At 35.8% G+C, this 24,120-nt stretch overlaps 1 long non-coding RNA gene across 1 annotated transcript in view; it reads right to left on the bottom strand.

Moving 5' to 3' along the window:
• Nucleotides 1-15,340: 15,340 nt before the first annotated feature.
• The window catches only part of LOC309660339, a 56,547-nt gene continuing 47,767 nt past the window's right edge, over nucleotides 15,341-24,120 (bottom strand). The window contains exon 2 of the long non-coding RNA XR_014263353.1: nucleotides 15,341-15,967. This is a non-coding gene — a long non-coding RNA (uncharacterized lncRNA). The remainder of the gene's footprint in view (nucleotides 15,968-24,120) is intronic.

Here is a 24,120-nt window from a genome sequence, read left to right as displayed (position 1 = left end):
GCTGAGGCCACAGGGAGGTCCAACTGCTCATGAGCATGGCCCCACGTGTTACTTGGCTTTTTTAGTAGCCAGAGGAGTGTATTATAGACAAAATATGTGTGGCTTTTGTTTTATTATTGGATTTTTTGAATACCATGATATGGTTTATATATATGTGGGAAGCAGTATTTCAAAATTTAATTTACATAAAAGCAATGCAAAACCCCATTACTACATCCTTACTTATGGGGAAAGGGGTGGTATAGTCCATTACTAAACAACTTATTGCTAGCCAGGGAAGTACCCATGAAATCTAGAAAAGCATAGAAAACAGTTCTTTCCTTCAGTTTCAGCCCTATATCCCATCCCATCCAGAACCTACAGGAGTATAGGTTTGAGGGAGGCTTCTCTGCACTAGTTGACCCATCCCAGCTCTTTGTCTGGGATGAGACCCTTATTCTAAACCAGGGAAGGCAAACCAGACTCCACAAACCAAACCCAGCCTGCTGCCTGTTTTTGTATGTGAGCTAAGAATGATTTTTACACTTCAAACTGGATGAAAAAAATCAAGAATATTTGTGACACGTGAACATTTTATGAAATTCAAATCTCAGTGTCCATAAATGAAGTTTTACTGATATCTAGCTCTGTCTGTGAGTACTCTCGTGCTAAATGGCAGAGATGAGTACTTGAGGCAGAGAGCGGATGTCCCAGAAAGCCTGTTTCCTCTCTGACCCTTTATAGAGCAAGTTTGCCAGCTCCCATTCTAACCCTGAGCACCTCTGTGACATTCAGGTTGGCTAGGGAACCTTTCACCTCAGACCCTGTCTTTCTCCCCTTCCCCCTTGTGCCCTAGGCCACTTTAACATTTCTTTCCCCATCCTCCCCTATCTTCTCTTCTCCTTGACACAGCTGGTCAGTCAGTCACTTCTGCCTGCCACTGGATGGCAAGGAGTGGAGCTGGGGGTGGGGAACGAGAAAGCTTGTTTGGTCACAACCTGGAGTCACCGCAAGACCACCAGACCTTTCTTGCCATCAGGAGGGACTCTGTCTTTTCTTTTCTGGGTTATAGTCTAGAAGAATTTCTGAATCTTTTTCCACCTTGAGCTCCTTGTAGCCTCTCTTTATGCTTCATCTCAGAAAAGCAGGGGTTTTGGGGAGAAAACAATCTATCCTGCACAAATGCTGTCCCTATGATGGGGATGAGAATTTATAATGTAGAGGGCATGACAGAGATCATATGTTCTTATTCTCAACTCGTCAATTTCTGTGAACACTACCTACATATTACTGCTTCTTTGGCTTTGTTAATTCCACTCCCTCCCCCTGGGATTTGCCCATCTTCACTACCTGTCTTCTTTTTCTTTAAAGAACTGCTCATATCCTACCTCCTCCACGAAGTTTCCCAGACTGGGTCTGTGACAAAATTTTCGTCAAAGCCTAAGTAAGTACTTCCTTTCTGCTTCTCACTGGGCTCTTGGGATTTTTAGGACTTGTCTTGCCACCTGGTTTCCCTCGCCCTTGTCTCTGTGCCCATGATCACTGTCTCTGTGCAGACTCATCTTTCTCCTGAACCCCAAGAGTTCAGACTCCTAACCACAAACAGGCTGTCCCATTCACATCCTTCCTCTGCAGGTGCAGCTCTTCCTCTAGAGCTTTTGTCTGAAATGTTAAGCTGACTACCTTGACTCCTAACTCCCTGGCTTCAAATCCTTCACTGCTCTCTGGATAAGGTGAACAAACCCCACTATGATCTGGTTCCTACCTTCCCCTCCAATCTCATCCCCTGCTTCAAATTCTGTGCTCCAGCAAAATTGAACTGCCTGTTGTTCTCTAATACACGGTTCCTTATATTTTCCTCTCTGCCTGGGATGTTTTACTACCACCTCACCCAGGCCCTTTTCCTAATTAACTCCTGCTTATACTCAAAGGTTCAGCTCCAGGTCAGTGCTTCCAGAAATCCTTCCTAGACTTCCCTCATCTTCCCTTACCAAGTTGGATTAGGTGTTTATCTATTTATGCTGTAATATGCCTAGCTTTGGGATAATGCTTTCCACATTATATAGTATTTATCTGTTTCCATGATTGTTCCTCCACTAGTGAACTATGGTAAGAACTAAGTCCCATTTAACTTTATACCACTAGTTCTTTTAGTCTCTGACTTACAAGAAGCGTATGATAAATGTTTATTGAGTAGGTAAAGAGATTGATGGTTTAGGACATCACCTTTAGGACAAGTGATGTTTAACACGTTTGTATCTTGAAGACCTGACTCAATATGTGTTTTTGCTGCTGATAAGGATGATTCCACATTGCTGTTCTTTGGGTTAAAGATGCCACGGCAGACTCTTGACCAAACCTGTGCCTCACAGCAGGCCTGCAATGCCTGCCTGTTCTTCAACACACATCTTGGTTTACATTGTATAATAATAATAATAAAAATAATTACAAGTTGAGTGGTTGCTCTGTGTGTATTACATGTTCTAACACGTAATCACTAATCCTCAGCAAAACACTGCGAGGTTAACATTATTCTTTGGCAAAGAAACTGAGGCACAGAGGAGTTAAATAACTCTCCCTAGATCATACATCTAGTCTTTGGCAAAACTGGGATTTGAATCCAGGTCTATCTGGCTACAAAAGCTTTAATATTTCCATAAAATTATCTTTTTCCTACCTATAATTTATATTTTAGCAACATCAACAAAACTATAGAGTAATAGGAAAAAGAAGGAAAGAAAGAAAAAAGGGAAATTTCAGCCACAACCCTGCCACATGAAGAAAATCCAGGTGTTTAAATTAAATTTGCCCATGGTCTTGTCCTGTACCTATCTATATGTGTATCAAGTGAACATGGGTAGAGATACCATTAATGCTCTGCTTTTTTTTCTTTTTTAACTCAGTGTTACATCAGAAACATTTTTCAATGTCTGGTTTTAGTCTTCATAATTGTAATTTTAATGACTTACACTTCACTTCTGATCTCAGTGTTAATAACAAGACTCTTCCAACTACAGTGGCACCTCTGTCCCTTCCCCTTTGTACTCACTGCTCTGTAAATGCATCTGGCCTTTATTGGAGGCAGCTGTGAAGACAGTGATGAACTTGGTGTCAGAGAAGTTGGACATAGTCCCAGATCTGACAGTAAATGGTTGTATGACTTGGGCAAGTCAAGTTTGTTCAATTCCAAGCTCCTCCCTTGGTTTCCCAGTAGGGCAGGAACTTTTTTATTTCTCCTTTGTAGGCCTGTGTCTGGCACAGATTATGAGATCAATACATGTTTGATAAAGGCTTTCAACTTTCTCATCTGTAAAATTGGATAATTAAGCCTATTCCATAAGGGTATGGTAATTAAATGAAGTTTTGTACACACATACACTTACACATATATGTACCCTGCAGTTGGTAAATCATTATGGAAATATAAGTTGGCATAACTATTTTAATTGATAGGTTTATACAATTCACATAAAAGTCTATTCAATTATATGGAAGAACAGTGAGTTTCCTAACTGAATGTTGCATCTTCTATCCAGATGTTTGGCATCCTGTAGGCATGGTAGACCAGAGAGAAAGGAGTCACCATTCAGTGTTTATGTTGAATTGTCTGTATTCCTTCTTCATGATGTTCTCTGCTTTGACAACAGAGATTGCATGTGCTTAACTTGCTGGGTACAACACTGTGCTCAGTCAGGACCTTAATAAGGACACTTTGGTATGATTAAAATGAAGGACGTAGAATGTTAAATGTTCAGGTCTAAGGGACAGAGTTTGTAAGAACTAATTTTAGTTGGTGCAGTCCTTGCCTGGGGTCAGAAGCTGCTAGGGTGGGTTGGTTTTATCATTGAGGAAATAGAACAAGATTGTGGGAGCAGTTTTCCATTCTTCCCCAGGTGTAAGGACCATGACCTTACACACACACACACACAAAAGAAACAGTGTAGAGACTTGCAAAGTAATTCCTGTTCATCTATTCTTATTATAATCCCCTTTTCACCACAAAGTCCTGAGAGCCATATTTTCTCATCATTTACACAATATCAGCATTGTAATTCTCAGTCTTAACAAAGATTAAGTTGTTTTCAAGGTTAGTTGACTCAAAAAAAAACCTGGAAACATGTTGGCTACACATAACACTTGGAAAAAATAAAATGAAAATTCAAAACGACCCTATACCTAGCTAAATTTAATTTAAAGATCAAAGAATAAACAGATACAAAGCAAAGTTATTTTTAAACGTACTTCTTCTGCTTAAGTGGTAAAATGGGCTTAAATTGTACAGTAAAAATATTTTCTAGTGTGTTAGAAAATAAAACCAAATGTAAAAATCACCAAACACATTATTTTTTATGGAAAGTTGTTCAGGTGTGCAATACAAAAATATTGTTTAGTCTGATTAATGTAGTTTAAAAGAAGTTATAAAGGAGTGTGTGTCTAGTAATGATAAAGTAGCTTCTATTGTATTAACCCTCCTATGGGTAACAATGATACACTCTGAATTAAAATGTTAAAATCAACCATTTACAGGCACTGGAGAGTGACCAAAAGATAGTGCGAACTGGAGGGATGTCATGCCATGAAAGAGGGCAACTGAGCAAGGTTTTCATACCCAAGCATTCTACCTAGTCTGCGTGGTGCAGGAGGGCTGGACTTCATGCAGAAAGCTCCAGTATTACTGCCATAAAGTGTCAGAGGACAGAGTTTGGGGTTGCCAAAATTGTTGCAAAGATAGGGAGAAGATCCTGGAAAGCAGAGAGCTGCAGAAGGGGGAGCCCAATTTCTGTGTATAAGCTTTACCCAGTTTTTGGCTAATTACTAATTTATGCAACTGGAGGGGAAACTCCAGGGAACCAGGTAGAAAGGAACTGCTGGAAGACTGAAGGAACTAAGTGGATATTTCAGCTGCTGCCCTAATCTGTATCCTAGAAGAAAAATTAACCCCTTTCTGAGGAAAATAACAGTCTCCAGAGACTCTGAAAGGTATCATATACAATAATTGTACAATAAAAAAATCACTAGATATGTCAAGAAATGGGAAAATGTGACTCACAGTTAAGATAAAAAATCAGCCAATAGGAACCAGCTATGAGATGACTCAGATGTTAAAATTATCAAATAAGAACTTTAAAGCAGAACTTATAAATATATACAATGACTTAAAGGGAAATATGATTATAAAGAATGAGAAGATGGGAAATCTCAGCAAAGAAATGTAAATTATATAAAAGAACCAAATGGAAATCCTGGAATTGAAAAATACCATATGTGGAATGAAAAATTCAGTGGATGAGCTTAACAGCAGATTGAGAATGGCAGGAGAAAGGGTCATTACATTGAACTTAGATTAACATAAACTATCCAATCTGGAGGACAGAAGGAAAAAAGATTAAAGAAAAATAAATAGAACCTCAGTAACCAGTGGAAAAATATCAAGTGATCTAACATATGTGTAATTGGAGACCAGAAAGAGAAGTAAGAAAGAATGAGACAGAAAAACGTTAAACAAGTAGTCCCAAATTTGATTTAAAAAAAAAAAAAAAAATATATATATATATATATATATATACACAAATATAGATCTAAGAAGCATAATGATCACTAAGCAAGATAAAACACATCAGGAATAGTGGAAATAAAAGATAATGGAATAACATCTTTAAAGTACTAAAATAATAATTGAAAAACTGTCAAGCCAGAATTCTATAGTCAGCAAAAATACACTTCAAAAATGAAGGCAAAGTGAAGACTTTTTCAGATAAACAAAAGCTGAGAGAAACCAATGTCAACAGACATGACTGCAAGAAATTCTAAAAGAAATTCTTCATATGAAAGGGAAAAGGTCCCAGATGGAAATTTAGATCTACAGGAAAGAATGAAGAGACCTCAAAATAGTAAATATGTAAGAAGTATAAAACATGCTGTATTTTTCTTCTTTCAATTTCTTTAAAAGATATCTAAGTTCCAGTTATGATGGATTAACAAGGACCAGACTTGACTTCCCATGATAAATGACCAGAAAACAGAACAAATATCTGAAACAGTGTTTTCAACAATAGACTACAGGCAGGGTGAGCCTTTGATCCCTAAGAGAAGAGAAATGTATGAGATGAAGTCTGTGATGGCCCTGACATTCTACTTGGAGACACACTCTAAATCAAGGTATAGGGAGGAGGATCTCAAGCAAAATATAGTAGTCCTGCTAGACGATGATATAGAGTTCTAAGTTTAAGGAGGCTGAGGTGACTGGAACCTGTGGGCCAGAGTTTTGTAATGAAGGGAGCTAAACAGAAAGGGAGATCCAAAAATCTGTATAGGTGTCTGATTGAGTCTTTGCTGAATACTAAGCTGCACATGTGTAGAGTGAAGTTCCATAAGGGTGGGCAAAGAAAGACTATGAAGCTATAAGCCAAACAATTACTAGACCTCACATGGGCCTGGGAGGCAGTCGTGTCCCAATCAGCCAAAATAGCGTCCTTATTAATCACCCAGGGCACAAAGAAGAGACTCCTGCAGGGTCACACTTTATTAGTAAGGTGAGAATATCTCTATAAGCATATTACTCTAGAGTCACACTAAGAGAAAGTTGGAAAACAAGCTCTGAAAGGATTAAGCTCATCTGCAATTTAACTTCCTACAAAAGTAAAACACAATCCTATTTTTATGAAAGGCAACAAATTGAGATACTCAGCAACATAAAATTCACAATGTCCAACAAATATTTTTCAGCTTCATTGAGGTGTAATTCACCAATAAAATTGTAATTATTTAAATTGTACAACATGGTGATTTGATATATGTATACACTGTGAAAGAATTTTCACCAAGTTAATTAACACATTATCACCTCACATATTGGCCCTTTTTTTTTTTTGTGAAAACACAAGTTTTACTCTCTTAGCAAATTTCAATTATGCAATACCATATTATCAATTATAGTCACTGTGTTATACATCAGATTCTCAGACCTTGCTCATCTTATTAACTGAAGGTTTATACCAATTTGCCAGCCTCTCCCACTTTCCCCCATTCTCCAGCCCCTGGCAACCACCATTCTATTCTCTGTAGACATGCAGACATATTGTTGTGCAGTATTATTATTGTCTTTCTTTGTCTGGCTTATTTCACTTAACATAATGCCCTCTTGGTTTATCCATGTTGTCATGAATAGCAGGCTTTCCTCTTTTTTTATTAAGGCTGAATAATATTCCATTATACACACACACATACACAGTTGACCCTTGACTTGAACAACATGGGTTTGAACTGCATGGCTACACTTATATGCAGATTTTTTTCAATAGTACATACTACAGTTCTACAAGATCTGAGGTTGGTTGAATCTGCAGATGCAGAATCTCAGAATTGGAGAAACTGAGTATATGGAGGGACAATGATAAATTATATGCTGATTATTGACTGCACAGAGGGTCAGCACCCCTAACGCCTTAGTTGTTCAAGGGTCAACCATACATATGTCACAGTTGCTTTATCCATTCATCTGTTGAGGAACACTTAGATTGTTTCCATACCTTGGCTATTATGAATAATGCTGCAGTAAGCATGGAGCACAGATATCTCTTCAAGAAAGTGATTTTGATTTCTTTGTGTATGTACCTAGAAATGGACTTACTGGATCATATGGTAGTTCTATTTTTAATTTCTTGAGGAACCTTCATACTGTTTCCATAGTGGTTGTACCAGTTTACATTTCCACTGCAGTGTACAAGGGTTCCCTTTTCTCCACACTCTCACTGATAATTGTTGTCTCTTATCTTTTTGATAATAGCCATCCTAACAGCTAAAAGGTAATATCTCATTGTGGTTTTGATTTGCATTTCCCTGATGATTAGTAACGTTGAGCATCTTTTCATGTACCTGCTGGCCATTTTTATGTCTTCTTTAGAAACATATCTATTCAGGTCCTCTCTCCATTATTCAATTGGGCTATTTATTTATTTATGCTATTGAGTTGTATGAGTTCCTTGTATATTTTGAAATATTAACCCCTTATTGAATATGTGGTTTACAGATATTTTCTCTCCCATTCCATAGGTGCCTTTTCATTTTGTTGATGGTTTCCTTTGCTGTGCAGAAGCCTTTTAATTTCATGTTGTTCCATTTATTTATTTTTGTTTTTGTTGCTTTTGCTTTTGGTGTCAAATCCGAAAAAGTCATTCCCAAGACCTATGTCAAGGAGATTATCCCCTATGTTTTCTTTTAGGAGCTTTACAGGTTCAGGTCTTACTTTCAAGTCTTTAATCCATTTTGAGTTGATTTTTGTGTGTGGTGCAAGATAGGGATCCAATTTCATTCTTTTTCATGCAGATGTCCAGTTTTCTCAATATCATTTTTTGAAGAGACTGTCCTTTTCCACTGTATATTTTTGGCCTCCTGTCGAAAATTAATTAACCGTATATGCATGGGTTTGTTTCTGGGGTCTCTATTCTGTTCCATGGATCTATGTATCTGTTTTTATGCCAGTATAATACTGTTTTGATTACTGCAGCTTTGTAATATAGTTAAAAATCAGATAGTGTGATGCCTCCAGCTTTGTTCTTCTTTCTCAAGATTTCTTTGTGCTTTGGCATCTTTTGTGGTTTTATATGAATTTTAGCATTTTTTTCTATATCTGTGAAAATGCCATCAGAATTTTTATAGGGATTGCATTGAACCTGTAGATGGCTTTGGGTAGTATGGACATTTTAACAATATTAATTCTTCCAATCCATGAACACAGTATATTTTCTTATTTATTTGTATCATCTTCAATTTCTGTCATCAGTGTTTTATAGTTTTCAGTGTATAGATCTTTCACATCCTTGGTTAAATTTATTCCTAAGTGTTTTATTCTTTTGGATGCTGTCATAAATTGGATTGTTTTCTTCATTTCTTTTTCCAGTAGTTTGTTGTTAGTGTACAGAAACACACCTGATTTTTTTTTGAAAAGTACTTGGTATGTAGTAACTGGATTTTTTTTTTCATGCTTTAAATATAACATTTTAAATTAATTATTTATTTATTTTTACAGTAGGTCCTTGTTGGTTATTCATTTCATTTATTTATTTATTTTTTAGATACATATATTTAAAACAAAATAGGTAATACTCATGACAGTTAGAGTCTTTGTTTTTGTAACTGTTCACATGGTTGTAGCTGGTATTTATAACTGCCTTCTACTTATACCTTCTGTGTTTCTTTTGCCTTCAGCAAGCACCTCAGTTGGTCTTGGTTCTTTAACTGGTGAAGTGACTCCAACTTTCATTCCCAAAGGGTCTGGACCATTAGTAGTCTTGCTTGGATTGGATTGCTGTAGTTTTCCATTGACTTCCATTGTGGAGCAGTACCCCAGTTTCCCCTTGGTGATCAGGATGAATCACCCCAGCAAGCACATTAACACCCTTCTTTGCTTGCCTCTGGTGATTGACTGAAGCCACTTTGGTTATCCATTTTAAATATAGCAGTGTGTACATGTCAATCCCAAACTCCCAATCTATCCCTCCCCACCACCCTTCCTCCCTCGTAACCATAAGTTTGTTCTCTAAGTCTGTGAGTCTGTTTCTGTTTTGTAAATAAGTTCATTTGTATCATCTTTTTTTAGATTGTGCATATAAGCAATATCATATATTTGTCTTTCCCTGTCTGTCTTACTTCACTTAGTATGATAGTCTCCAGATCCATCCATATTGCTGCAAATGGCATTATTTCATTGTATTTAATGGCTGAGTAATATTCCATTATATATATGTACCACATCTTCTTTATCCATTCATCTTTTGATGGACATTTAGATTGTTTCCATGTCTTGGCTATTGTAAACAGTGCTGCAATGAACACTGGGGTGCATGTATCCTTTCAAACCATGTTTTTCTCCAGGTATATGCCCAGTAGTGGGATTGCTGGGTCATATGGTAGTTCTATTTTTAGTTTTTTAAGGAACCTCCATACTATGCTCCATAGTGACTGTATCAATTTACATTCCCACCAACAGTACAAGAGGGTTCCCTTTTCTCCACACCCTTTCCACCATTTATTGTTTGTAGATTTTTTTGATGATAGCCATTCGACTGGTGTGAGGTGATATCTCATTGTAGTTTTGATTTGCATTTCTCTAATAATTAGAGATGTTGAGCATCTTTTTATGTGCCTCTTGGCCATCTGTATGTCTTCTTTGGAGAAATGTCTACTTAGATCTTCTGCCCATTTTTTGATTGGGTTCTTTGTTTTTTGGATTTTGAGCCACATGAGCTGTTTGTAAATTTTGGAGACTAATCCCTTGTTGGTCACATTGTTTGAGAATATTTTCTCCCATTCTGTGGGAACAACTGATTTTTGTATATTTATTTTGTATACAACTTTGCTGAATTTATTTATTAGTTCTAACAGTTTTTTTTTTTGGTGGAATCTTCAGGATTTTCTATATGTAATATTGTGTCATCTGCAAAGAGATACAGTTTTACTTCTTCCTTTCTGATTTGATGACTTTTATTTCCTTTTCTTGCCTAATTCCACTGTCTAGGACTTCCAGTACTATGTTGAATAAAAAAAAAGTGGCAAGAGTGGGCATCTTGATCTTAGAGGAAAAACTTTCAGTTTTTCACTGCTGAGTGTGATGTTAGCTGTGGGCTTGTTATATATCACCTTTATTATGTTGAGGTACATTGCTTTTTTACCCAGTTTGTTGTGAGTTTTTATAATGAAAGGATATTAAATTTTGTCAAATGCTTTTTCTGCATCTATTGAGATGATCCTATGATTTTTATCCTTCATTCTGTTAATGTGGTATATCATATATATTGATTTGCATGTGTTGAACCATCCTTGTATCACTGGGAGAAATCCCAATTGATTATAATGTATGATCCTTTTAATGTGCTCTTGAATTTACTTTGCAAATATTTTATTGCAGATTTTTGCATCTATGTCCATCAGGGATATTGCTTTTAATTTTCTTATCTTTAGTGTTCTTGTCTTGTTTTAGTATCAAGGTAATGCTGGCCTTATAAAAGGAGTTTGGAAGTATTTCCTCCTCTTCTATTTTTTGGAAGAGTTTTGAGAAGAATTGGTATTAATTTTTCTTTAAATTCTTGGTAGAATTCACCAGTGAAGCCATCTGATCCTGGACTTCAGTTTTTTGGGAGATTTTTGATTACTGATTCAATCTTCATAATCGTTATTGGTCTGTTCAGATTTTCTGTTTCTTCATGATTCAGTCTTGGTAGGTTGTATGTTTCTAGGAATTTATCCATTTATTCTAGGTTATCTAATTTGTTGGTGTATAATTTATCATAATAGTTTCTTATGATCATTAGTATTTCTGTGTTATCAGTTGTAATATCTCCTACTTCAATTCTGATTTTATTTGAGTCTTCACTCTTTTTTTCTTAGCCTTGCTAAGGGTTTGTCAATTTTGTTTATCTTTTTAAGAAACCAGAATTTAGTTTCATTGATCTTTTATATTGTCTTTTTAGTCTCTATGCCATTTATTTCCACTCTGATCCTTGTTATTTTCTTCCTTCTACTAATTTTGAGCCTAGTTTGCTTTTCTTTTTCTAGTTTCTTGAAATGTAAGGGTAGTTGTTTATATGAGATTTTTTTTCTTGTTTTGTTTTATTTTGTTTTTATTGAAGTATAGTTGATTTGCAGTGTTGTGGAGATCTTTCTTTTTCTTAAAGTAGGCATTTATTGCTATAACTTGTCCTCTTAGAACTGGTTTTGCTACAACTCATACGTTTTGGTATTTTGTGTTTTCCATTTTCTTTTATTTCAAAATATTTTTTGATTTCTCTTTTGATTTCTTCCATGACCCATTGGTTGTTCAGGAGCGTGTTGTTTAATTTCCACATATCTGTGAATTTTCTGTTTTTCTTGTTGTAATTGATTTCATAACATTGTGGTCAGAAAAGATGTTTCATATAATTTCAATCTTAAATTTATTAAGACTTTCTTGTGGCCTAACATATGATCTATCCTGGAGACTGTTTCATTTTTGCTTGAAAAGAATATGTATTGTGCTGCTGTTGGATGGCCTGTTTTGTGTGTATGTCTGTTAGGTCAATCTGGTCTAACATGTAGTTTAATTCCAGTGTTTTCTTATTGATTTTCTATCTGGATCATCTATCTCTTGTTGAAAGTGCATTATTGAAATCCCCTACTATTATTGTATTGCTGTCTATCTCTCCCTTTGCCTCATTAATGTTTGCTTTATGTATTTATTTGCTCTGATGTTTGGTGCATGTAAATATTTACAATTGTTATATCCTCTTGATGAATTGACCTCTTTATCATTTTATGTCTCTTGTTACAGTTTTTGACTTAAAGTCTATTTTGTCTGATATGAGTATAGCTACCCCTACTTTCTTTTGGTTTCAATTTGCATGGAATATGTTTTTCACTTTCAGTCTATGTGTGTCCTTAAAGTTGAAATGAGTCTCTTGTAGGCAACATAGAGTTGGGTCTTGTTTTTTATCCACTGAGCCACTCTGTATCTTTTGATTGGAGAACTCAGTCCATTAACATTTAAAGTAATTATTCATACAAATGGACTTAGTTTTGCCATTTTGTTCATTGTTTTCTGGCTGTTTTCTAGTTCCTGTTTCTTTTTTCCTTTCTTCCTCTCATGCTATCTTCCTTTATGTTTTGATGATTTTCTACAGTGGTATGCTTGAATTCCTTTTTCTTTTTGTTTATCTACTATAGGATTTTGCTTTGTGAAGCTTACATAAAACATAACTATCCATTTTAAGGTGCTAACTTAACTTCAAATGCATACAAAAGCTTTACATTTTTATATCCCCCAAGTTCACATTTTTGATCTATTTTCATCTATTTATATTGTATATCTATAACAAATTATTGTAGTTATATTAATACTTTTGTGTTTTCATTGTTATACTAGAGTTGAAAATGATTTACCCTCAACCATAATGATATCATCGTATTCTGAATTTAACTCTATATTTACCTTTTCCAGTGAGTTTTATAGTTTCATATGTTTCATGTTACTAATTAACATCCTTTTGTTTCAGCTTGAAGAACTCCCTTGAACATTTCTTATAAGGCTGGTCTAGTGGTGATGAACTCCTTCAGCTTTTGTCTGGGAAACTCTTTATCTCTCCTTCAATTCCAAAGTATTACTTTGCAAGGTAGAGTATTCTTGGTTGGCATTGTTTTCTCTTTCACCACTTTGATATATCATCCACTCCCTTCTGCCCTGCAAGGTTTCTGTTGAGAAATCTGCTCTTAATCTTATGGGGGTTCCCTTGTCTGTAACATGTTGCTTTTCTCTTGCTGCTTTTAAGATTCTTTCTTTGTCTTTATGTGTCTCTTTTGTTCTCCTTATTTGGTATTTGGGTTTCCTAGATCTGAATATCTGTTTCTTTCTTCAGGTTAGGAAAATTTTCAGCTATTATTTATTTTTATAAGCTTCTGTCCATTTCTGTGTGTCTCTTTTTTCCCCCAGGACTCCTATAATGCATATATTAGTCCTGTTGATAGTGTCCCTTAAGTCCCTTAAGTATCTTCACTCTTTTTCATTCTTTTTTCTTTTTGCTTCTCTGGTGGGATGAATTCCACTGCCCTGTCTTTGAGTTTGCTGATCTTTTATTTCCTGCTTGATCTAGTCTGCTGTTGAACCCCTCTATTGAGTTTTCAGTTCAGTTAGCTTATTCTTCAGCTCTATAATTTCTTTTTGGTACTTTTAAAAAATATTTTCTATCTCTTTCTTGAAATTCTCACTTTGTTCATTCATTGCTCTTCTGACTTTGGTGAGCATCTTTATGAATTCTCTTTTGAACTCTATTAGGTAAATCACTTATCTCCATTTCATTAAGATTGGTTTCTAGAGATTTGTTCTTTCGTTTGGGACATATTTCTTATTTCTTCATTTTCCTTGACTCTCTGTGTTGGTTTCTGTGTGTTAGATAAAAGAGCTACCTTTTCCAGTCTTGGCAGACTGGTCTCATGTAGGAGATAAACCTCATCAATAAACCTGGCCATAGCTCCTAGTTGACTCTCAGATTTTTGTGGTTGTCCAAGCTACTGTCTTTGTTCTTAGTGACTCCCAGCAGTTGAGGGTGTGCTAAGACCTGTCAGTGTCCCACAGGGGAGGGTCTCAGTCAGCACCTAGATGCAGTTTGATTGGAAAAAAGTTGGGACATTAAATGTTGGGTCCAAACCCTTCACTCCTCAGGGAGAAACTGAGAGTTGTGAGTTCCCTTCTGCCTGTGTGTTGCTGCACCAAGGGGGAAGTTTATGAACAGACTGTTTCTGTCTCTTCCACCTATTTCAATGTTTCTTTTTTTCCCCTCATTTGCCTGATGTGTAGGATTTGCTCAGCTAGTTTCTGGATTTCTTTCCATATGTGACCGTAGATTTGTTGTGTCTGTGGGAGGAGGTTAGTTTAGGAGCCTCCTATGTTGCCATATTGAACCAGAACTCCTCAGTACTTCTTTTCAACATTTTACTGGAGGCCACAAATGATAATCTTGCACATGAAAAACCCTAAGGAATTTACAAAAAAATTGCTAAGAGTAATAAGTGAGTTTAGCAAGATCACAGGGTTAAAAAGTTAAGATACAAAAATATACGCAGTTCTATATATTAGCAATGAAATTGGAAAATAAAATTAAAAACGAATACCACCTACAATAATGTCCAGAAACGTGAAATACTTAGGGATAAATTTAACAATTGTGTACCAGACTTGTACAATGAAAGCTACAAAGCATACTTGAGTGAGAGTTAGAAAACTTAAATAAATTGAGAGATAAACCATGTTCCAGGATCAGAAGACTCAATATTGCTAAAATTGCAGTTCTCCCTAAATTGATCCATAGGTATAATGGAATCCTAACAAAAATTCTAGGGTGTTTTTTCATTAAAAATTTTACAAGCTAATTTTAATATTTTATGTAATTGAAAAGAATTTAGGCCAAAATACTTTTTAAAAGAGGAGGAAATTTAGGGGATTGAACTATTTGATTTGAAGACTTACCAAAAAGCTGTAATAAACAGTGTAATATTGATGTAAGGATAGACATGTAGAGCAGTGGGATAAAATAGAGAGTTCAGACCCACACAAACATGGACACTGATTTTCACCAAATGTGCCAAGGTAATTCAGTGGGAAGAGTACAGTCTTCTCAACAATGATGTTGAAACAATTGGTTGCCCATTTGGAAAAAATGAACCTCAGCACTTGACTTATTCCTTATGCAAATATTATCTTGAAATGAATCATAGATCTAAGAGTAAAGGTTAAAACTATAAAACTTCTAGAAGAGAACATAGGAGAATATCTTTGCAAAGTTGGGTTAAGCAAAAAAATTTGTGGATAGGACAAAGGAAAAAACCTGATGAAAAATTTTTTTTTCCACACACACACACTATATTTTATTTTTACAAGAGATAAATATACTGACACCAAGCATTGTAAATGGATGACCACAACAAAAGCAACAATGATTGCAATTACCAAACACGAAACACACTCATGCTATGTCATAATATTGACATTCAGTCCAGTAATCCTCCACTGTAACAGCTCCTTTACTTTGCAGTGAAAATTGATTTGTATATTCTTTGCCTCTGAGTCCTTGTGGGATTTTTTTTTTTAGTTCAAACAGAAAGTCACAAAAATTATAATCAGTCCTCATCAGTTCACTCAGTCCCATGTAATTAATTTTTTTTTCATCTTGATCTTTTGTTAGCACTTTTATGAGTTCATCAGTTTTTCATTAGAGTTCTGAAAATGCTTAATCATTCAGTTCAGCAGTACAGTCAGTTACCAGAAACATGTACTTGTCAGAGTCTTTTCCATGAATTCGTTGAAGATGAAACCCTTTTATAGGAACATATTTGCAAAAGCATCAGAGTACACCCAGAACTGTCTGTAAATGACAAAAGACTTAAAAATGACCACGGTTAAAAATTTGATGAAAGTTCATAATAATGCAATTGACAAGGAAATTTAGTTATTTCTGAGATATACCTTTTAAAGTAATAAACATATAAGATTTTTAGAAATTTCATGTAATGTCTGAAACATTTATATTAACATATTTCCCTACAAATAACCCAATGAAAGTTTAGTATTACTTGTTTTGTTTGTTTGGTTTTTTTTATACTGCAGGTTCTTATTAGTCATCAATTTTATACACATCAGTGTATACATGTCAATCCCAATCGCCCAATTCAGCACACCACCATCCCCACCCTACCACAGTTTTCCCCCCTTGGTGTCCATATGTCTGTTCTCTACATCTGTGTCTCAACTTCTGCCCTGCAAACCGGCTCATCTGTACCATTTTTCTGGATTCCACATACATGCGTTAATATACGATATTTGTTTTTCTCTTTCTGACTTACTTCACTCTGTATGACAGTCTCTAGATGTATCCATGTCTCTACAAATGAGCCAATTTCATTCCGTTTTATGGCTGAGTAATATTCCATTGTAAATATGTACCACAACTTCTTTAACCATTCGTCTGTCAATGGGCATTTAGGTTGCCTCCATGACCTGGCTACTGTAAATAGTGCTGCAATGAACATTGGGGTGCATGTGTCTTTTTGAATTATGGTTTTCTCTGGGTATACGCCCAGTAGTGGGATTGTTGGATCATATGGTAAATCTATTTTTAGTTTTTAAAGGAACCTCCATACTGTTCTCCATAGTGGCTGTATCAATTTCATTCCCACCAACAGTGCAAGAGGGTTCCCTTTTCTCCACCCACTCTCCAGCATTTGTTGTTTGTAGATTTTCTGATGATGCCCATTCTAACCGGTGTGAGGTGTTACCTCATTGTAGTTTTGATTTGCATTTCTCTAATAATTAGTGATGTTGAGCATCTTTTCATGTGCTTCTTGGCCATCTGTATGTCTTCTTTGGAGAAATGTCTATTTAGGTCTTCTGCCCATTTTTGGATTGGGTTGTTTGTTTCTTTAATATTGAGCTGAATGAGCTGTTTATATATTTTGTAGATTAATCCTTTGTCCGTTGATTCATTTGCAAATATTTTCTCCCATTCTGAGGGTTGTCTTTTCGTCTTGTTTATGGTTTCCTTTGCTGTGCAAAAGCTTTGAAGTTTCATTAGGTCCCATTTGTTTATTTTTGTTTTTATTTCCATTACTCTAGGAGGTGGATCAAGAAAGATCTTGCTGTGATTTATGTCAAAGAGTGTTCTTCCTATGTTTTCCTCTAAGAGTTTTATACTGTCTGGTCTTACATTTAGGTCTCAAATCCATTTTGAGTTTATTTTTGTATATGGTGTTAGGGAGTATTCTAATTTCATTCCTTTACATGTAGCTGCCCTGTTTTCCCAGCACCACTTATTGAAGACTGTCTTTTCTCCATTGTATATCCTTGCCTCCTTTGACATAGATTAGTTGACCATAGGTGCATGGGTTTATCTCTGGGCTTTCTATCTTGTTCCATTGATCTATGTTTCTGTTTTTGTGCCAGTACCATATTGTCTTGATTACTGTAGCTTTGTAGTATAGTCTGAAGTCAGGGAGTCTGATTCCTCCAGCTCCGTTTTTTTCCCTCAAGACTACTTTGGCTATTCGGGGTCTTCTGTGTCTCCATACAAATTTTAAGATGATTTGTTCTAGTTCCCTAAAAAATGCCATTGGTCCAGAGCCTTCCATCAAGCCTCTTAGATAGCCTCAACCACCAGAGGGCAGACAGCAGAAGCAAGAAAAACTACAATCCTGCAGCCTGTGGACCAAAAACCACAGTTACAGAAAGATAGACAAGATGAAAAGGCAGAGGGCCATGTACCAGATGAAGGAACAAGAAAAAAACCCCAGAAAAACAACTAAATGAAGTGGAGATAGGCAACCTTCCAGAAAAAGAATTCAGAATAATGATAGTGAAGATGATCCAGGACCTCGGAATAAGAATGGAGGAAAAGATTGAGAAGATGCAAGAAATGATTAACAAAGACCTAGAAGAATTGAAGAACAAACAAACAGAGAAGACCAATATAATAACTGAAATGAAAACTACACTAGAAGGTATCAATAGCAGAATAACTGAGGCAGAAGAACGGATAAGTGACCTGGAAGACAGAATGGTGGAATTCACTGCTGCGGAACAGACTAGAGAAAAAAGAATGAAAAGAAATGAAGACAGCCTAAGAGACCTCTGGGACAACATTAAACGCAACAACATTCGCATTATAGGGGTCCCAGAAGGAGAAGAGAGAGAGAAAGGACCAGAGAAAATATTTGAAGAGATTATAGTTGAAAACTTCCCTAACATGGGAAAGGAAATAGCCACTCAAGTCCAGGAAGCGCAGAGAGTCCCATACAAGATAAACCCAAGGAGAAACACGGCAAGACACATAGTAATCAAAGTGGCAAAAATTAAAGACAAAGAAAAATTATTGAAAGCAGCAAGGGAAAAACGACAAATAACATACAAGGGAACTCCCATAAGGTTAACAGCTGATTTCTCAGCAGAAACTCTGCAAGCCAGAAGGGAGTGGCATGATATACTTAGTGATGAAAGGGAAGAACCTACAACCAAGATTAGTCTACCCGGCAAGGATCTCATTTAGATTTGATGGAGAAATCAAAAGCTTTACAGACAAGCAAAAGCTAAGAGAATTCAGCACCACCAAACCAGCTCTACAACAAATGCTAAAGGAACTTCTCTAAGTGGGAAACACAAGAGAAGAAAAGGACGTACAAAAACAAACCCAAAACAATTAAGAAAATGGTCATAGGAACATACATATCGATAATTACCTTAAACATGAATGGATTAAATGCCCCAACCAAAAGACATAGACTGGCTGATTGGATACAAAAACAAGACCCATATATATGCTGTCTACAAGAGACCCACTTTAGACCTAGGGACACATTCAGACTGAAAGTGAGGTGATGGAAAAAGATATTCCATGCAAATGGAAATCAAAAGAAAGCTGGAGTAGCTATACTCATATCAGATAAAATAGACTTTAAAATAAAGAATGTTACAAGAGACAAGGAAGGACACTACATAATGATCAAGGGATCAATCTGAGAAGAATATAGCAATTATAAATATATATGCACCCAACATAGGAGCACCTCAATACATAAGGCAACTGCTGACAGCTATAAAGGAGGAAATCAACAGTAACATGATAATAGTGGGAGACTTTAACACCTCACTTACACCAATGGACAGATCATCCAGACAGAGAATTAATAAGGAAACAGAAGCTTTAAATGACACAATAGACCAGATAGATTTAATTGATATTTATAGGACATTCCATCCAAAACCAGCAGATTACACGTTCTTCTCAAGTGCGCACGGAACATTCTCCAGGATAGATCACATCTTGGGTCACAAATCAAGCCTCAGTAAATTTAAGAAAATTGAAATCATATCAAGCATCTTTTCTGACCACAACGCTATGAGATTAGAAATGAATTACAGGGAAAAAAACGTAAAAAAGACAAACACATGGAGGCTAAACAATACGTTCCTAAATAACCAAGAAATCACTGAAGAAATCAAAGAGGAAATCCAAAAATACCTAGAGACAAATGACAATGAAAACACGACGACCCAAAACCTATGGGATGCAGCAAAAGCAGTTCTAAGAGGGAAGTTTATAGCTATACAAGCCTACCTAAAAAAACAAGAAAAATCTCAAGTAAACAATCTAACCTTACACCGAAAGAAACTAGAGAAAGAAGAACAAACAAAACCCAAAGTTAGCAGAAGGAAAGAAATCATAAAGATCAGAGCAGAAATAAATGAAATAGAAACAAAGAAAACAATAGCAAAGATCAATAAAACTAAAAGTTGGTTCTTTGAGAAGATAAACAAAATTGATAAGCCATTAGCCAGACTCATCAAGAAATAGAGGGAGAGGACTCAAATCAATAAAATCAGAAATGAAAAAGGAGAAGTTACAACAGACACCGCAGAAATACAAAGCATCCTAAGAGACTACTACAAGCAACTTTATGCCAATAAAATGGACAACCTGGAAGAAATGGACAAATTCTTAGAAAGGTATAAGCTTGCAAGACTGAACCAGGAAGAAACAGAAAATATGAACAGACCAACCACAAGTAATGAAATTGAAACTGTGATTAAAAATCTTCCAACAAACAAAAGTCCAGGACCAGATGGCTTCACAGGTGAATTCTATCAAACATTTAGAGAAGAGCTAACACCTATCCTTCTCAAACTCTTCCAAAAAATTGCAGAGGAAGGAACACTCCCAAACTCATTCTATGAGGCCACCATCACCCTGATACCAAAACCAGACAAAGACACTACAAAAAAAGAAAATTCCAGACCCATATCACTGATGAATATAGATGCAAAAATCCTCAACAAAATACTAGCAAACAGAATCCCAACAACACATTAAAAGGATCATACACCACAATCAACTGGGATTTATCCCAGGGATGCAAGGATTCTTCAATATACGCAAATCAATCAATGTGATACACCATATTAACAAATTGAAGAATAAAAACCATATGATCATCTCAATAGATGCAGTAAAAGCTTTTGACAAAATTCAACACCCATTTATGATAAAAACTCTCCAGAAAGTGGGCATAGATGGAACCTACCTCAACATAATAAAGGCCATATATGACAAACCCACAGCAAACATCATTCTCAATGGTGAAAAACTGAAAGCATTTCCTCTAAGGTCAGGAACGAGACAAGGATGTCCACTCTCACCACTACTATTCAACATAGTTCTGGAAGTCCTAGCCATGGCAATCAGAGAAGAAAAAGAAATAAAAGGAATACAAATTGGAAAAGAAGAAGTAAAACTGTCACTGTTTGCAGATGACATGATACTCTACATAGAGAATCCTAAAACTGCCACCTGAAAACTGCTAGAGCTAATTAGTGAATATGGTAAAGTTGCAGGATACAAAATTAATGCACAGAAATGTCTTGCATTCCTATACACTAATGATGAAAAATCTGAAAGAGAAATTATGGAAGCACTCCCATTTACCATTGCAACAAAAAGAATAAAATACCTAGGAATAAACCTACCTAGGGAGACAAAAGACCTGTATGCAGAAAACTATAAGACACTGATGAAAGAAATTAAAGATGATACCAACAGATGGAGAGATATACCATGTTCTTGGACTGGAAGAATCAACATTGTGAAAATGAGTATACTACCCAAAGCAATCTACAGATTCAATGCAATCCCTATCAAATTACCAATGGCATTTTTTACGGAGCTAGAACAAATCATCTTAAAATTTGTATGGAGACACAAAAGACCCCAAATAGCCAAAGCAGTCTTGAGGGAAAAGAATGGAGCTGGAGGAATCAGACTCCCTGACTTCAGACTATAATACAAAGTTACAGTAATCAAGACAATATGGTACTGGCACAAAAACAGAAACATAGATCAGTGGAACAAGATAGAAAGCCCAGAGATTAACCCATGCACCTGTGGTCAACTAATCTATGACAAAGGAGGCAAAGATATACAATGGAGAAAAGACAGTCTCTTCAATAAGTGGTGCTGGGAAAACTGGACAGCTACATGTAAATGAATGAAATTAGAATACTCCCTAACACCATACACAAAAATAAACTCAAAATGGATTAGAGACCTAAATATAAGACTGGACACTATAAAACTCTTAGAGGAAAACATAGGAAGAACACTCTTTGACATAAACCACAGCAAGATCTTTCTTAATCACCTCCTAGAGTAATGGAAATAAAAACAAAAATAAACCAATGGGACCTAATGAAACTTCAAAGCTTTTGCACAACAAAGGAAACCATAAACAAGACAAAAAGACAACCCTCAGAATGGGAGAACATATTTGCAAACGAATCAACGGACAAAGGATTAATCTCCAAAGTATATAAACAGCTCAATATTAAAGAAACAAACACCCCAATCCAAAAATGGGCAGAAGACCTAAATAGACATTTCTCCAAAGAAGACATACAGATGGCCACGAAGCACATGAAAAGATGCTCAACATCACTAATTATTAGAGAAATGCAAATCAAAACTACAGTGAGATATCACCTCACTCCTGTTAGAATGGGCATCATCAGAAAATCTACAAACAACAAATGCTGGAGAGGGTGTGGAGAAAAGGGAACCCTGTTGCACTGTTGGTGGGAATGTAAATTGATACAGCCAGTATGGAGAGCAATATGGAGGTTCCTTGAAAAACTAAAAATAGAATTACCATCTGACCCAGCAATCCCACTACTGGGCATATACCCAGAGAAAACCGTAATTCCAAAAGACACTTGCACCCGAATGTTCATTGCAGCACTATTTACCATAGCCAGGTCATGGAAGCAACCTAAATGCCCCTCAACAGACGAATGGATAAAGAAGATGTGGTACATATATACAATGGAATATTACTCAGCCATAAAAAGGAACGAAATTGAGTCATTTGTTGAGAAATGGATGGATGTAGAGACTGTCATACAGAGTGAAGTAAGTCAGAAAGAGAAAAACAAATATCGTATATTAATGCATGTATTTGGAACCTAGAAAAATGGTACAGATGAGCCAGTTTGCAGGGCAGAAGTTGAGACACAGATGTAGAGAATGGACATATGGACACCAAGGGGGGAAAACTGCGGTGGGGTGGGGATGGTGGTGTGCTGAATTGGGAGATTGGGATTGACATGTATACACTGATGTGTATAAAATTGATGCCTAATAAGAACCTGCAGTATAAAAAAACAAACAAACAAAACAACTAATACTAAACTTTCATTGGGTTATTTGTATGGAAATATGTTAATATAAATGTTTCAGACATTACATGAAATTTCTAAAAGTCTTATATTTGTATTTGTATGGAAATATATATGGAAATATGTTAATATAAATGTTTCGGATATTACATGAAATTTCTAAAAATCTTATATGTTCTGATATAATGTTATAAGTAATAATCCTAGTTATTGCTTTAAAATGTATATCTCAGAAATAACTAATTTTCTTGTCAACTGCATTATTATGAATTTTCATCAAAACTTAAAAAAAAAATGCCATTGGTAATTTGATAGGGATTGCATTGAATCTGTAGATTGCTTTGGGTAGTATAGTCGTTTTCACAATGTTGATTCTTCCAATCCAAGAACATGGTGTATCTCTCCATCTGTTGGTATCATCTTTAATTTCTTTCATCAGTGTCTTTTTTTTTTTTTTCATCAGTATCTTATAGTTTTCTGCATACAGGTCTTTTGTCTCCCTAGGTAGGTTTATTCCTAGGTATTTTATTCTTTTTGTTGCAGTGGTAAATGGGAGTGTTTCCATACTTTCTCTTTCAGATTTTTCATCATTAGTGTATAGGAATGCAAGAGATTTCTGTGCATTAATTTTGTATCCTGCAACTTTACCAAATTCAATAGTTAGCTCTAGCAGTTTTCAGGTGGCAGTTTTAGGATTCTCTATGTATAGTATCATGTCATCTGCAAACAGTGACAGTTTTACTTCTTCTTTTCCAATTTGCATTCCTTTTATTTATTTTTCTTCTCTGATTGCCGTGGCTAGGAGTTCCAGAACTATGTTGAATAATAGTGGTGATAGTGGACATCCTTGTCTCATTCCTGATCTTAGAAGAAATGCTTTCAGTTTTTCACCATTGAGAATGATGTTTGCTGTGGGTTTGTCATATATGGGCTTTATTATGTTAAGTTAGGTTCCCTCTATGCCCACTTTCTGGAGAGTTTTTATCATAAATGGGTGTTGAATTTTGTCAAAAGCTTTTTCTGCATCTATTGAGATGATCATATGGTTTTTATTCTTCAATTTGTTAATATGGTGTATCACATTGATTGATTTGCATATATTGAAGAATCCTTGCATCCCTGGGATAAATCCCACTTGATTGTGGTGTATGATCCTTTTAATGTGTTGTTGGGATTCTGTTTGCTAGTATTTTGTTGAGGATTTTTGCATCTATATTCATCAGTGATATGGGTCCGGAATTTTCTTTTTTTGTAGTGTCTTTGTCTGGTTTTGGTATCAGGGTGATGGTGGCCTCATAGAATGAGTTTGGGAGTGTTCCTTCCTCTGCAATTTTTTGGAAGAGTTTGAGAAGGATAGGTGTTAGCTCTTCTCTAAATGTTTGATAGAATTCACCTGTGAAGCCATC

This window comes from Balaenoptera physalus, assembly GCF_965194825.1.
Source record: "Balaenoptera physalus genome assembly, chromosome: 1".
Classification (NCBI taxonomy): Eukaryota; Metazoa; Chordata; class Mammalia; order Artiodactyla; family Balaenopteridae; genus Balaenoptera; species Balaenoptera physalus.
Note: the sequence above shows the minus strand (reverse complement) of the source record. Positions and strands in the feature narration are given on the sequence as shown.